Source organism: Capsicum annuum, chromosome 1, assembly GCF_002878395.1.
Source record: "Capsicum annuum cultivar UCD-10X-F1 chromosome 1, UCD10Xv1.1, whole genome shotgun sequence".
In the NCBI taxonomy this organism is placed as follows: domain Eukaryota; kingdom Viridiplantae; phylum Streptophyta; class Magnoliopsida; order Solanales; family Solanaceae; genus Capsicum; species Capsicum annuum.
The window spans coordinates 203919361-203931545 of NC_061111.1; positions in this window are offsets into that span (position 1 = coordinate 203919361).

Consider the following 12185-nt stretch of genomic DNA (forward strand, 5'->3'; position numbering starts at 1 on the left):
ATATATACTATTTTATTAAAATAAATTAGTTATGTGATTGTGACGTGGATCCGACGTGGCTCCAACGTGGCACGAGTGTGTGATAAGCCGTCATTTGACGACTTTCTAGTTTCTTTTAAGCCTAAATTATCATGCTTTTTCCATTGATTTCCGTTAATTTGATATTTATCTCATACTTAATGCTCATTTGTGTAGGAAAGGTTGAAAAGGGAAGATGAGCAAATCTTTCAAGTCAAAAGGAGGTCAAATATGAAAGTAAAGGGTCATCTGCTTTGCATCCGCTTTCCACCTGCTCTCCATCTGCTTAAGCAGATCAAAAGCAAAACGGCATTTTTGTAATATTGGGCAAATGTGAAATTGGGATTAAATAGGAGATTTTAGTTTATTTTCACCATCTTTTATCTATCTTCCATCACTACACACTCCTTCATCTTAGCTTAGATTAGGGTTTGTAATTTCTTGGAGCTTGGAGCCTAATTTGTACTAATTTTGAGCTTAGACATTACTTTCAAGTGAAGAATTAGCTAATTCCATTGGTGATTTGTGGAGATTTAAAGTTTGGTTTGCATTTTTTTATTCTTCATGAATTTGTTTGATGGAATTCATGGTTTATTCATGTTTATTATCTTATGTTTTGCTAGTTCTTCCTCTTGGGATTATGCTTGAATAGGGTACAAGTGTGTGGGTTTTGATGTATTTGTGTAGATTTTAGTTTGTTGATGATGGGTTCTATTATTGCCTGATTAAATAGGTTGGGATTTGATGGGTGAAAGCTCCAAATACTCACATGGATTTAATGGGTGAAAACCCCAAACTCTAGAAAGCTCTAACCCATCTCCAAAAGAATCGTTTTGGGTGAACTTTAGGAACCCTCATCATCCTTGAAAGAGGGATGTGGGAACCAAGGCAATAGTAGACAATTTATGGATATAGTTTACTAATTTTCACTATCTTAGAAATAAGGGTGAATATGAGGTTGATTATCCCTCGGGTTCCATCCTAGAAATAGGGGTGCCTAATTGAGGTATTAGGTGCCTTTAATTGCACACTCGTTAGGTACTCGAAAGGGTCAACGAGTGAAATCATTGAGGCTTTGTTGAAAAACTAGCCTCAAGGACTTTAAACGTAACCTACCATATCTTCAACAACTAGAATTGACATTAAATTATTACATACCCATGCATATCTTGCCCCTATGATAGCATAGTCCCAAGATCCGCTCCTAATTATTTTCACTCTAATTATTCTTAGTCTTGAATTAGGTCTTTAGAAACCCAAAAATTATTTTCATGATTGACATCCATTTCAAACCCCCAAACTATTTTGTACAATAGATTTGAATCTAGTTAGTAGCTCTCGTTCCGAACCTACTCAATCGCCACTCACATGTTCCTCGTAGATTCGACCCCGACTTTTGTTGGATAAATATATTGACAATGATCTCCTTGCACTCAAATTGATGTGTAAGTTGGGCGTTATCAAAAATGGCAGCGTTGCTGGGGAATAATTTGGCGTATTGAGTTAGTTTGAAATTTTAGCTTACTTGCTTTAATTCAAACTTGTAAATATTTGTTTGTGATTTTCTTTGTTTATTGTGTTAGATAGATTTTCTTTATTTTTGTTTATTTCTTACTATGGCATCAAGGAATGAATGCGGGTTTGGTGGTTAGAAAGCATATCTTGATAATCCATGTCCATATTGTGGTGACCCCACCTTTGGCAAGAATGTAGATATTCTCCCCGGAAAGAGATGAGTTCACCATCTCGATCCTATAGGGAGTATGGATGTTCTCTATGTGGTGGTCAAGATGGATATTGGAGTGATTGTCCAAATGCCCCCTTCCCCCATTATACTAACCCAATTGCTAGTTCTTTTTGTGTTTTTGATAGGTCTTATGAAAAAAAACGGGAAGAACGAAGCACTAAAAATGTTGGTGTTGAAGCAATGCTTCAACATATCTTAGAATGGGTGGAATCAATGGAAGATAATATGTATGCAATGCATCAATCCATGGCGGCATTTGGAAAGGAGAGTAAAAAGAAAGACGAAGTGGGTGAAAATGCAAATCCTTCAAGCACCATGAACATACCCACTCTTCATCATGGGTTGAGGAAGTAGAGGAGTCAAGAAACATGGTCTATGGTGAGCTTGACGTTTAAGAACCCTTGATGATTTCCCAACTAACCAAACCAAGCAAAGAAGAAGATGCCAAAGATGAAAAAATGATACTAGAGTCGAACGAAGAAATTAGGCACAATCCTTGTGAAGACGCTAGTCCATTTTGGGGTAGGGATTCTATTTCGGAATTGAGGAATAGCCCTCATTCAAATTATTTTTCAAAATTGTGCTTGGCGTATGTGATGAAAGTTCACCTACCCAAGAAAATGATGCGTTGTGAGGATGAGGAGCAAAATCATTACATTTTGGAGTTTGTCATTTCAAAAGGTCAAAATGAAGCCCCCCACTTGAAGGTCAATAAAGGCAAAATTCAATGTGCAAGAATTGGATTTTTGATGTTCTCATTGATGCCCAACGATCCTATTCAGAAATTTGATGTGAAGTTGGGTAAGAGATTCAAGTCATCAAAGTGGCAAGATAAAAAAAGTGTCGTTGTGTCCTTACCTTTGCCTAATGTGCCTCAAAGATGTATTGATCGAAATTTGGGCCAACACTTCAAATCCTCCAAATGGAGACATAAATAATAGTCAAAAGATGTCGTGCCGCGACTTTAACTAAGGCACTTCTTGGGAGGCAACCCAAGGAATTTTTCTTGATGTTTTCTAATATATATTTTTTTATTTATTAAATTTTCATCTTGTTCTTGGGTGTTTGTTGGTGATAGAACAATTTGGAATGGGTACCTCCAGAATGAAATCCCGGATAAGTATATTGGACTTTTATTTATATCATTTTTCTCTCTTTAACAAGCTCACAAGGTATGCTCCTTAGTTAAATCTTCTTTGAAGTATGAATAGTTATCACATTCAATAATTTCTTATGGTTTAAATTTATTTCATTTGAGCTTAATTTGGTGAAATATGGTTGTTGGGGTGAAGATTTTTGAATGTGTGCCTTGCTTTACATGCCAAATTGAAAAATCTTGCTTCCATACACTAGTGCACACCATGTATTTGATAAGACACCCACTTGTAGTTTGTTTGCTAAATTGAGTGGTGGATGATTTAATTGGGTTATTATGATTATAAATGGAGTGATTGTTGATGAATTGGTGCATTGAGCTTGTTCACATGTGTTGTTATTCTATCTTTCAAGTTCTTACTTTCCATGCACATCACATGTTTGTTAAAATGTCAATAAGAGAGAAATGCCTTATATTCTTGTAAAGGTTACTGTGAACTTTCTTGGGGCATTATGTGATCATTTTTGGAGCATAGCTTTGAGTCTAATTGGTCTTGAATGTGGAATAACTGGTGGTCTTTGATTGAAATTGTTGAGAAATATTGTGCCCAGGGTAAGAGAGACATGAATACTTGTCTTTCCCTATGATAGATTGGGTGACTCCATTCTTAAGGGTATAGGATCGTTTATGTTTCTATTGGTGTTATGAGTGTTTTATGATCTAATGGGCGATATGTGAAGTGGTGAGGAAAGAATCCCATGAGGTGTAATGATAATGTTGCCTTGCATTCACCCAAGTTTTTCTTTAATTGTTTAGGAAGAGGCAAAAGTTCAAAAATACTTTCAAAATGTCATTGGCAAGAAATAAAATGATTTTGATAAAAAATCAAAAACATTATAGTTTTCTTTTTGAAAAAAAAAGAGATCAAGATTTTCTTGAGCTTTCTTTTGAGTGAGACCATTAAATTCGATTTTTGTCTCTCTCTTTACAAAGATGAGTCCTTGAGTCGGAGTAACTTATTAGACTCAAATTGCTCAAATTGGTAGGAAGATTAATTTTTTGCTCTATGAGTACGATTCCATGTGTGGTGACATATTTGAATAATTTTTGTGCATATGTGTAGTCTAGAACTTTCCCCGAGTTTGTTCAAAGCGAAATTCTAGACAAGCTTGGTTTGGAGAATAACCCGAGGCCATTTTTGACCCATCACATGACAAAATTCCCACCTTAACATCGTTCCCTAGTTAAACCTTTTGAGTTTTTTTCCCATTTTTCTTTCTTTTTGTAATGATAACCTTGCTAAAATACCTAAGCGCTTTTAAAATCTTCTTTTTGGCACTTAACCTCCTTTGATGCATCAAATGATTCAAGGTAGTGAAATATAAGCGAAAGCCTAAGTTTTGGGGATTTGTGTAGTTAGGAGAGTAATGTAAGGGTGGTTCGTACTCCAAGTTTTGGGGGATTAATGTTGATATGGGACAAACAAGGGAACACCTAAATTAGTCCAAAAAGTAGTCCATAAATGGAATAAATCTGTGAACCCTTTTGGAGACCAAGTCTCGGCTTCCTAAAAACACAATAACAAGAAGATAACAAGGTGTTTATTACACCAAATCAGCGGACAACAAACTAGATTAACAACATAAGAGGATGAACAAGAAGACACAAGATTCGGATTTAACAATAACAACAGGAACACAAGATTATAACACAAACACTAAACAAGATTACAAGAAAGTTAAATGATAGATAGATAGACCACATGAAGGTATAATATTAAGAACCCAAGAATGGACACTCCTTAAAACTACACACAATAATAAACCTATCTCTTACATGACACAAGATCGGATTCCACCTCTCTAGCATCAACGTTTCGAAGCAAGCAACAATAAAAGAGAATCCACCCTATTGTTGTATCCTAGTTTTGGTGGTCACTCTTCTCACTAGAGAGAGAGCTTGTTACAAGTCTTACAAGACTCCCCAATATCATCCAAAACTAAACTAAAAACCCTACAATGTTCCTTTTATAACTATAACAAAATATAAGTTAAAATGACTAAAAGACCCTTCAAAGAGTGGACACCCATCTAGTGTAATTTATGGGCTGATTTGGGTGCATTTTGGGCCTCTTTTATACTTCAATTGCACCTGCCAAGGCTCGGGTCCAACACGCACTCTCCTAAGTCCATATTCGTGATTATTCACATATCATCCTCTCCATATTGAGAGAAATTTGTCCAAAAATTCACGGTTTCACCTTATTCAATTGGTCACTTCAAAGGAAATCTACTCAAAAATAGTCAGTAAAACATGAAAATCCAGAGAGCCCAGTAATAACAAGGGACGTATAAAAAAAAGAGCTAAAGACATCCCACAAGAAATGTGCAAAAACAATCCACAAGCTAGCCAAACCCAAGAGCATAATGACAATAAGTCTCGGATCCAACATATTTATTTTGACCCTCAGCTTCCTCTCCCTCTTGTGGTTGGCCTTTAATATCATCCTCAAGTCTCCTTCTATCATATAAGCATCGTTGTAGACTCTATATCCTTTATGTCTCTCTTTACCACGTTTCTCTTCTTTGATGTGTCATTTTTTGGAAAGGGAAGTTTTGGTTGAGAGGCTCGATTTGGTAATGCGGAGCTGCGGTTGTGGAGCTTGGATGGAAGGAAATTGGCTTCCAAGTCATCCTTGTTGGACTTGATCAACTTGTGGGGGAAGTGGTCTATCTTGTTCTCGATTTTGAGGGCTATTTGGAGCTTGGATTGTGGTATTATGTGGTTTTCTTGGAGGATCGGTCATTGGAAGTAAAGTTTCAGGAGTAAAAGCACGAGAGTTCCTTCGACTCTCCATTCGATCCAACCTCTCATGCATAGTTACCATATTCGAGTTAATTTTTGTAAGACACGCATTTGCCCTAGCAAGGTCTCAGGACAAAGCATCAAAGAGGGCCAAAATAGTTTCCATTATGGCCAAGAAGTTACCTACAAAACAACAAATAAGTTAGTTGTACAAGAATGGTCCTCACACTCCCTCTCTATTGTTTTAGCTCCCAATTTTTTTTCTCACTTTGATCTCACAAGTTTCGTAACCTTGATTGTACTCTATGAGGCAGTGAGAGGTGGACCAAGTATTACAACGACTCAAAAGGATAAGACACACAAAGGAACATATACACGAAGGACGGTTTCAAAACTAACTTACAATCTAAAACTAGCTTGTAAGTTAGTAATGGAATCAACAAACGAAACTAAAGAAACAACACAATGAAACTAGAAGATCAACTTTTGAGCTTAAAATTTTTGTGTGAACAGTAACTTGGGTGACATAGCAGCATACCATTGGTCATGGCCCCACAATTAGTCACTACTTGAAGTTTACAAACTTTAGTTACTATGTAATGGAAACAATTGGTTTTGGAGAGAAAGTATATGTCTTAAATCTCCTTTAAGTCTAATATTCAAAAGATAAGACTTGAATTTGTACAATTCCCACAAAACAAGGTCCCTTGAAACAAGAAAAGTGGTTGAAAAGTAGATGTTAAGTCAAGAAAGTGATGGCTCAAGTCTTCTCACAAACAACTTTACAACTTGTAGGTTCACCTTTTTGAATCTATGTTACACTTTGGTTGTCTTAAGTTGTAAGGTGAGATGAAGAACAAGATGAACACCACCAAAAACTTCAAGAACACATCAAAAACACAACAACAATTTCCACCCCACAGCAAACATCAACACACATCATGGGCAATTTTAGTGTCAACACACGGCCAAGGTTCTTTTTGGAGTTGTATTTCAGTTTTAGCAAGGGTGAAGGTTGTGATGAATGTCAAGAACTCAAAAACTTTATCAAGATCAAAAAAAACACCAAAAACATCCAACCAATACTATAACAACAAGTCCACACGTCCAAGAAAAACAACTTCAACACACGGTGATAGTCTTGTTCACAACAACAACAACATCAATTTTTTTAAAGCTCAAATCTAGATCGACTCAAAGTGTTAATGGACAAGAATAATAACACTTGAAACAAAAACACAAGTAAAATAAATCCTAGACCTAGACACACAACATTCGTACAAGATACAACAACAACAAGTTCAACTTCTCGGCCAAGATCTCAAGCTTAAGAACACGTCTTTCTTTTTTTTTTTCTTTTTTTCTTTTTTTTCTTAGCAAGAAATCCCAAGATTGGTATTGTAAGAACAAAATCAAATATGTATTTGATACCAAATGATACGGGACAAACAAGGGAACACCTAAATTAGTCCAAAAAGTAGTCCATAAATGGAATAAATCTGTGACCCCTTTTGGAGACCAAGTCTCGGCTTCCTAAAAACACAATAACAAGAAGATAACAAGGTGTTTATTACACCAAATCAGCGGACAACAAACTAGATTAACAACATAAGAGGATGAACAAGAAGACACAAGATTCGGATTTAACAATAACAATAGGAACACAAGATTATAACACAAACACTAAACAAGATTACAAAAAGGTTAAATGATAGATAGATAGACCACATGAAGGTATAATATTAATAACCCAAGAATGGACACTCCTTAAAACTACACACAATAATAAACCTATCTCTTACATGACACAAGATCGGATTCCACCTCTCTAGCATCAACGTTTCGAAGCAAGCAACAATAAAAGAGAATCCACCCTATTGTTGTATCCTAGTTTTGGTGGTCACTCTTCTCACTAGAGAGAGAGCTTGTTACAAGTCTTACAAGACTCCCCAATATCATCCAAAACTAAACTAAAAACCCTACAATGTTCCTTTTATAACTATAACAAAATATAAGTTAAAATGACTAAAAGACCCTTCAAAGAGTGGACACCCATCTAGTGTAATTTATGGGATGATTTGGGTGCATTTTGGACCTCTTTTACACTTCAATTGCACCTGCCAAGGCTCGGGTCCAACACGCACTCTCCTAAGTCCATATTCGTGTTTATTCCCGTATCAAATGTAATGTGCTAAGATAAGCCAAGAAAGGTGTATGTAAGGTGGTCAATTCATGTGTTTAATAGTCAAGAGACATACTCGATGATAAAGTTATATAACCTAGCCCATAGAATGTAAAATAAAAAAAGACAAATGGGGGGCTAAGAAGAGATCAAAGTAGAAAGTCTCTTGAAAAAGTCAAAGAAAGAAATAAATAAAATGGTGTCTTTGAATTGTTTGGTAAATGCTAAAAGGTTGAAAAATAGGAAATGATTTAAAGGAGAATAAGGTGGATAGTTTGAAAAATTTGGGTAGAAGGGGTTGAGGAATTGCATTGAAGGAGGCATTTGAGTCACTTGATCCATAGATATTCCATCCTACACCTTAAGTCTTCATCTTGACCCGCAAGACCTTGGCAATTTCAAACTAGGTAAGTCTACATTAGTAACAAAAAACACAAAGGGAAAGCCCATGGTTCTACACATTGTACTTGAATTTCTTTGCGAGAGTGAGTGTGAATTCTTTCATTATTTGAGCTCCTTTAGAAATTTTCATGTATTTTTTGTGTGTGAATCTAACTCTTGCTTGTGAGCGGCTTCGATACTTTGGGGTAGATGGTGAAGTCTTACTCTTAGTTTGGGTAAATGGGTGAAGTAAGTTGCATTGTGAAGATTGAGAAATTTTTTTGAAAATTTTGTGTTTCCTCTTAAGATTCTATGTTGATTTGGAAGGTTCATTTGATACGAACTTTTATTCTTGCTTCAAAAATATATTCTTATTGAAAAATTTTTGTTTACTTGTTGCCATGACATATTTAGAAAGTATTTGAAGAGATTTGTTAGCTTATTCCTTTACTATAGCTTTATTTTGGGTGGATTTAAGTTAAATATCCTATCTCTTTGAATTGTTCTGGATTGCTTGAGGACAAGCAATAGTTTAAGTTTGGGGGTTTTGATAAACCATTATTTGATGACTTTCTAGTACTTTTTAAGCCTAAATTATCATGATTTTTTCATTGATTTCCGTTAATTTGATATTTATCTCATACTTAATGCTCATTTGTGTAGAAAAAGTTGAAAAGGGAAGATGAAAAAAAATTTCAAGTCAAAAGGAGGTCAAATGTGTAAGTAAAGGGTCATCTGCTTTGCATCTGCTTTCCACCTGCTCTCCATCTACTTAAGCAGATCAAAATCAAGGTGACATTTTTGTAATATTGGGTAAATGTGGAAGTGGGTTTAAATAGGGGATTTTAGTTCATTTTTACCATCGCTTATCTATCTTCCATCACTACACATTCCTCTATCTTAGCTTAGATTAGGGCTTGTAATTTCTTGGAGCTTGGAGCCTAATTTGTACTAATTTTGAGCTAAGAAGACATTAGGGTGACTTTTAAGTGAAGAATTAGCTAATTCCATTGGAGATTTGTGGAGATTTAAAGTTTGGTTTGCATTCTTTTTATTCTTCCTAAATTTGTTTGATGGAATTCATGGTTTATTTGTGTTTATTGTTTTAATATTTTGCTAGTTCTTTGGGATTATGATTGAATAGGGTGCAAGTGTGTGGATTGTGATGTATTTGTGTAGATTTTAGTTTGTTGACGATGGGTTCTATTATTGCCTGATTAAATAGGTTGGGATTTGATGGGTGAAAGCTCCAAATACTCACATGGGTTTAATGGATGAAAACTCCAAACTCTAGAAAGATCTAAGCCATCTTCGAAAGAAGGGTTTTAGGTGAACTTTAGGAACCCTCATCATCCTTGAAAGAGGGATGTGGGAACCAAGGCAATAGTAGACAATTTATGGGTATAGTTTACTATTTTTTACTATCTTAGAAATAAAGGTGAATATAAGGTTGATTATCCCTCGTGTTCCATCCTACAAATAGGGTGATTAATTAAGGTATTAAGTGACTTTAATTGCACACTCGTTAGGTACTCGAAAGGGTCAACGAGTGAAAGCATTGAGGCTTTGTTGAAAAACTAGACTCAAGGACTTTAAACCTAGCCTACCATATCATCAACAACTAGAATTGACATTAAATCATTACATACCCATGCATATCTTGCCCCTAGGATAGCATAGTCCCAAGATCCTCTCCTAATTATTTACACTCTAAATATTCTTAGTCTTGAATTAGGTCTTTAGAAGCTCAAAAATTATTTTCATGATTGACATCCATTTCAAACCCCCAAACCATTTTTTACAATAGTTTTGAATCTAGTTAATAGCTCTCATTCCGAACCTAATCAATCGCCACTCACATTGTTCCTCGTTGATTCAAACCCGACTCTTTTTGGGTAAATATATTGATAACAACCGCCTTACACTCAAATTGACATGTAAGTTGGGCGTTATCAGTGTGATGCACTCTCTATAGTGAGAGTGATATAATTTTTTTAGGGTGATAAAAAATTCATATAAAAGTTTTTTAGGGAGGTAAATAATTATATATTAAGTTTAATGGCTAAAGTGAGTTTTGGTGACAACTTTAGGGGGAAAACATGTCTTTTCTCTTTTTTGAATAGCTGGTGCAAAAAAATCTGCACTATTGAAGCAGGTTTTTGGGCCAATTTTGCTCATTTTTCATCTTGTCTCTTGAGAGTTGAACCCTAAAATAGTGTGAAAGCTTAAAAGTGAAGCTTGTAGGTGCTTGGAAAGCTAGATTAACATCTATTTCATGATTCTCTTATAGATTTAAGGAAAGAAATCACCCCATTTTCTTAGTATTTTAAGATTAATTTCTCAAAATTTCAAAAATCTTTGAACTTGATTTTAAATTCTAATTTCACTTCTTTTCACTTGAATGATATTTTAATCTTATCATTACTAGTTTTTCATCAATTTAACCTTCAAACAACTCAGATTCTTGACTTTTACCTGGATTTCAAAGATTTTATCTGGTAAAGTTTAAAAATGGTTTTTCTTTGATTTGAATCTCATTTCTAACTCAATTCGACTTGGGTTATCAGTTGTAGGTTTCTAAGATTATGAAAAATACATTTTTGAAGTAAAGTTACAATTTTGCACTTCTTTTTTTAAAACCTGTTCTGGGGGTCCGCTTTGAACCCGAATAAAAAATATTTAATATAGGTGTCATTGATTTTATTTTGACATGTATATTTTATATTTGATATTTTTAGTAGAGTTAGGAATCGTTCGTGAAAAGTAAGGTCGTGAGTTTAAAGTGTAGTAGATCAGTTTCGGCATTCGAGGTAGATTATGACTTAACTCTTTCAAATTGGGTTGGGTAGTAAATAATGGTACAAAATGCATGTTAAAAGTGGGAACCAATCATGAAATATCACTATCTATATGTTATGCCCGTGTGGGACCTGCACGTGATGTAATTGTTAAATCTGATATCGTGTGATATGTGTGATCATGTGGGGTCTTATGTGATGTTGATAGCCTGGACTATATATGAATAATTGTATTGTGTTGTTGGAAATGCCTATTGTTGTGCCTTTGACATGTTGTGATATATTCATACTTTGCGGACATATGAATCATGTGAAAAATTCATGGTTAGTGAAAATAATAAGTTGATATTAGCTCATGTGGTTGTGGAATTGTAACATTGTGGTTAGTTGTGGAAATACATTGTGGATTGATTGTGGAATTACTCATTTTGAGTGGTTGTAAACATTGCATCTTCATTCTCATGTCATCATACACATCATCTTACTTGTTTATTTTACCACTTTATATATATTTGTTGTCATGTATGTGCACTTGATTTGTGTCTTATGTTATGTATGTGGTTTGAAAACACTGAAAACATTGAAAATACTGAGAAATAATATTGGAAATACTGGAAACACTAGAAGATTGTGTGCCAATTTTAAGGATGTGTGCCAACTTTTAAGGCTATGTGTCAATCTGTTGTCGTCGTCCTCATCATCATCATCTTATTATACATTCCACTTGCTTTATTATGTTGATGTAGTGATTGAATTTCCATATTGAATTATTATATGTCTACTTGCTCTATATTTTGTTATTTATACTTGACCATCTTGTATATATATGTTCTTCTCTGTTTGTACTTGTATGTGACATATTGTATACTTGTGTTATACTTGTTGTATTGTGATATATATATATATATATATTAGAACTGTTAGTGCAAGCGGTGTGGACTACCATTGTGGGACATTTTCTGATTACAGGTGATGTGACCTTATATGTATTTTGTATACTTTATTTTCTACTTTGCTCGATTGGCCTATGATACCTACTGAGTACAAATGGGCCATACTCATTTCTACTTCACCCTTTCGGTGCAGATTCAGGTTCGGGTGCACCACATGTTGCGTGACTTGGGTGACTGTCGGAGCTTTTAAGGTAGTTGATGATTT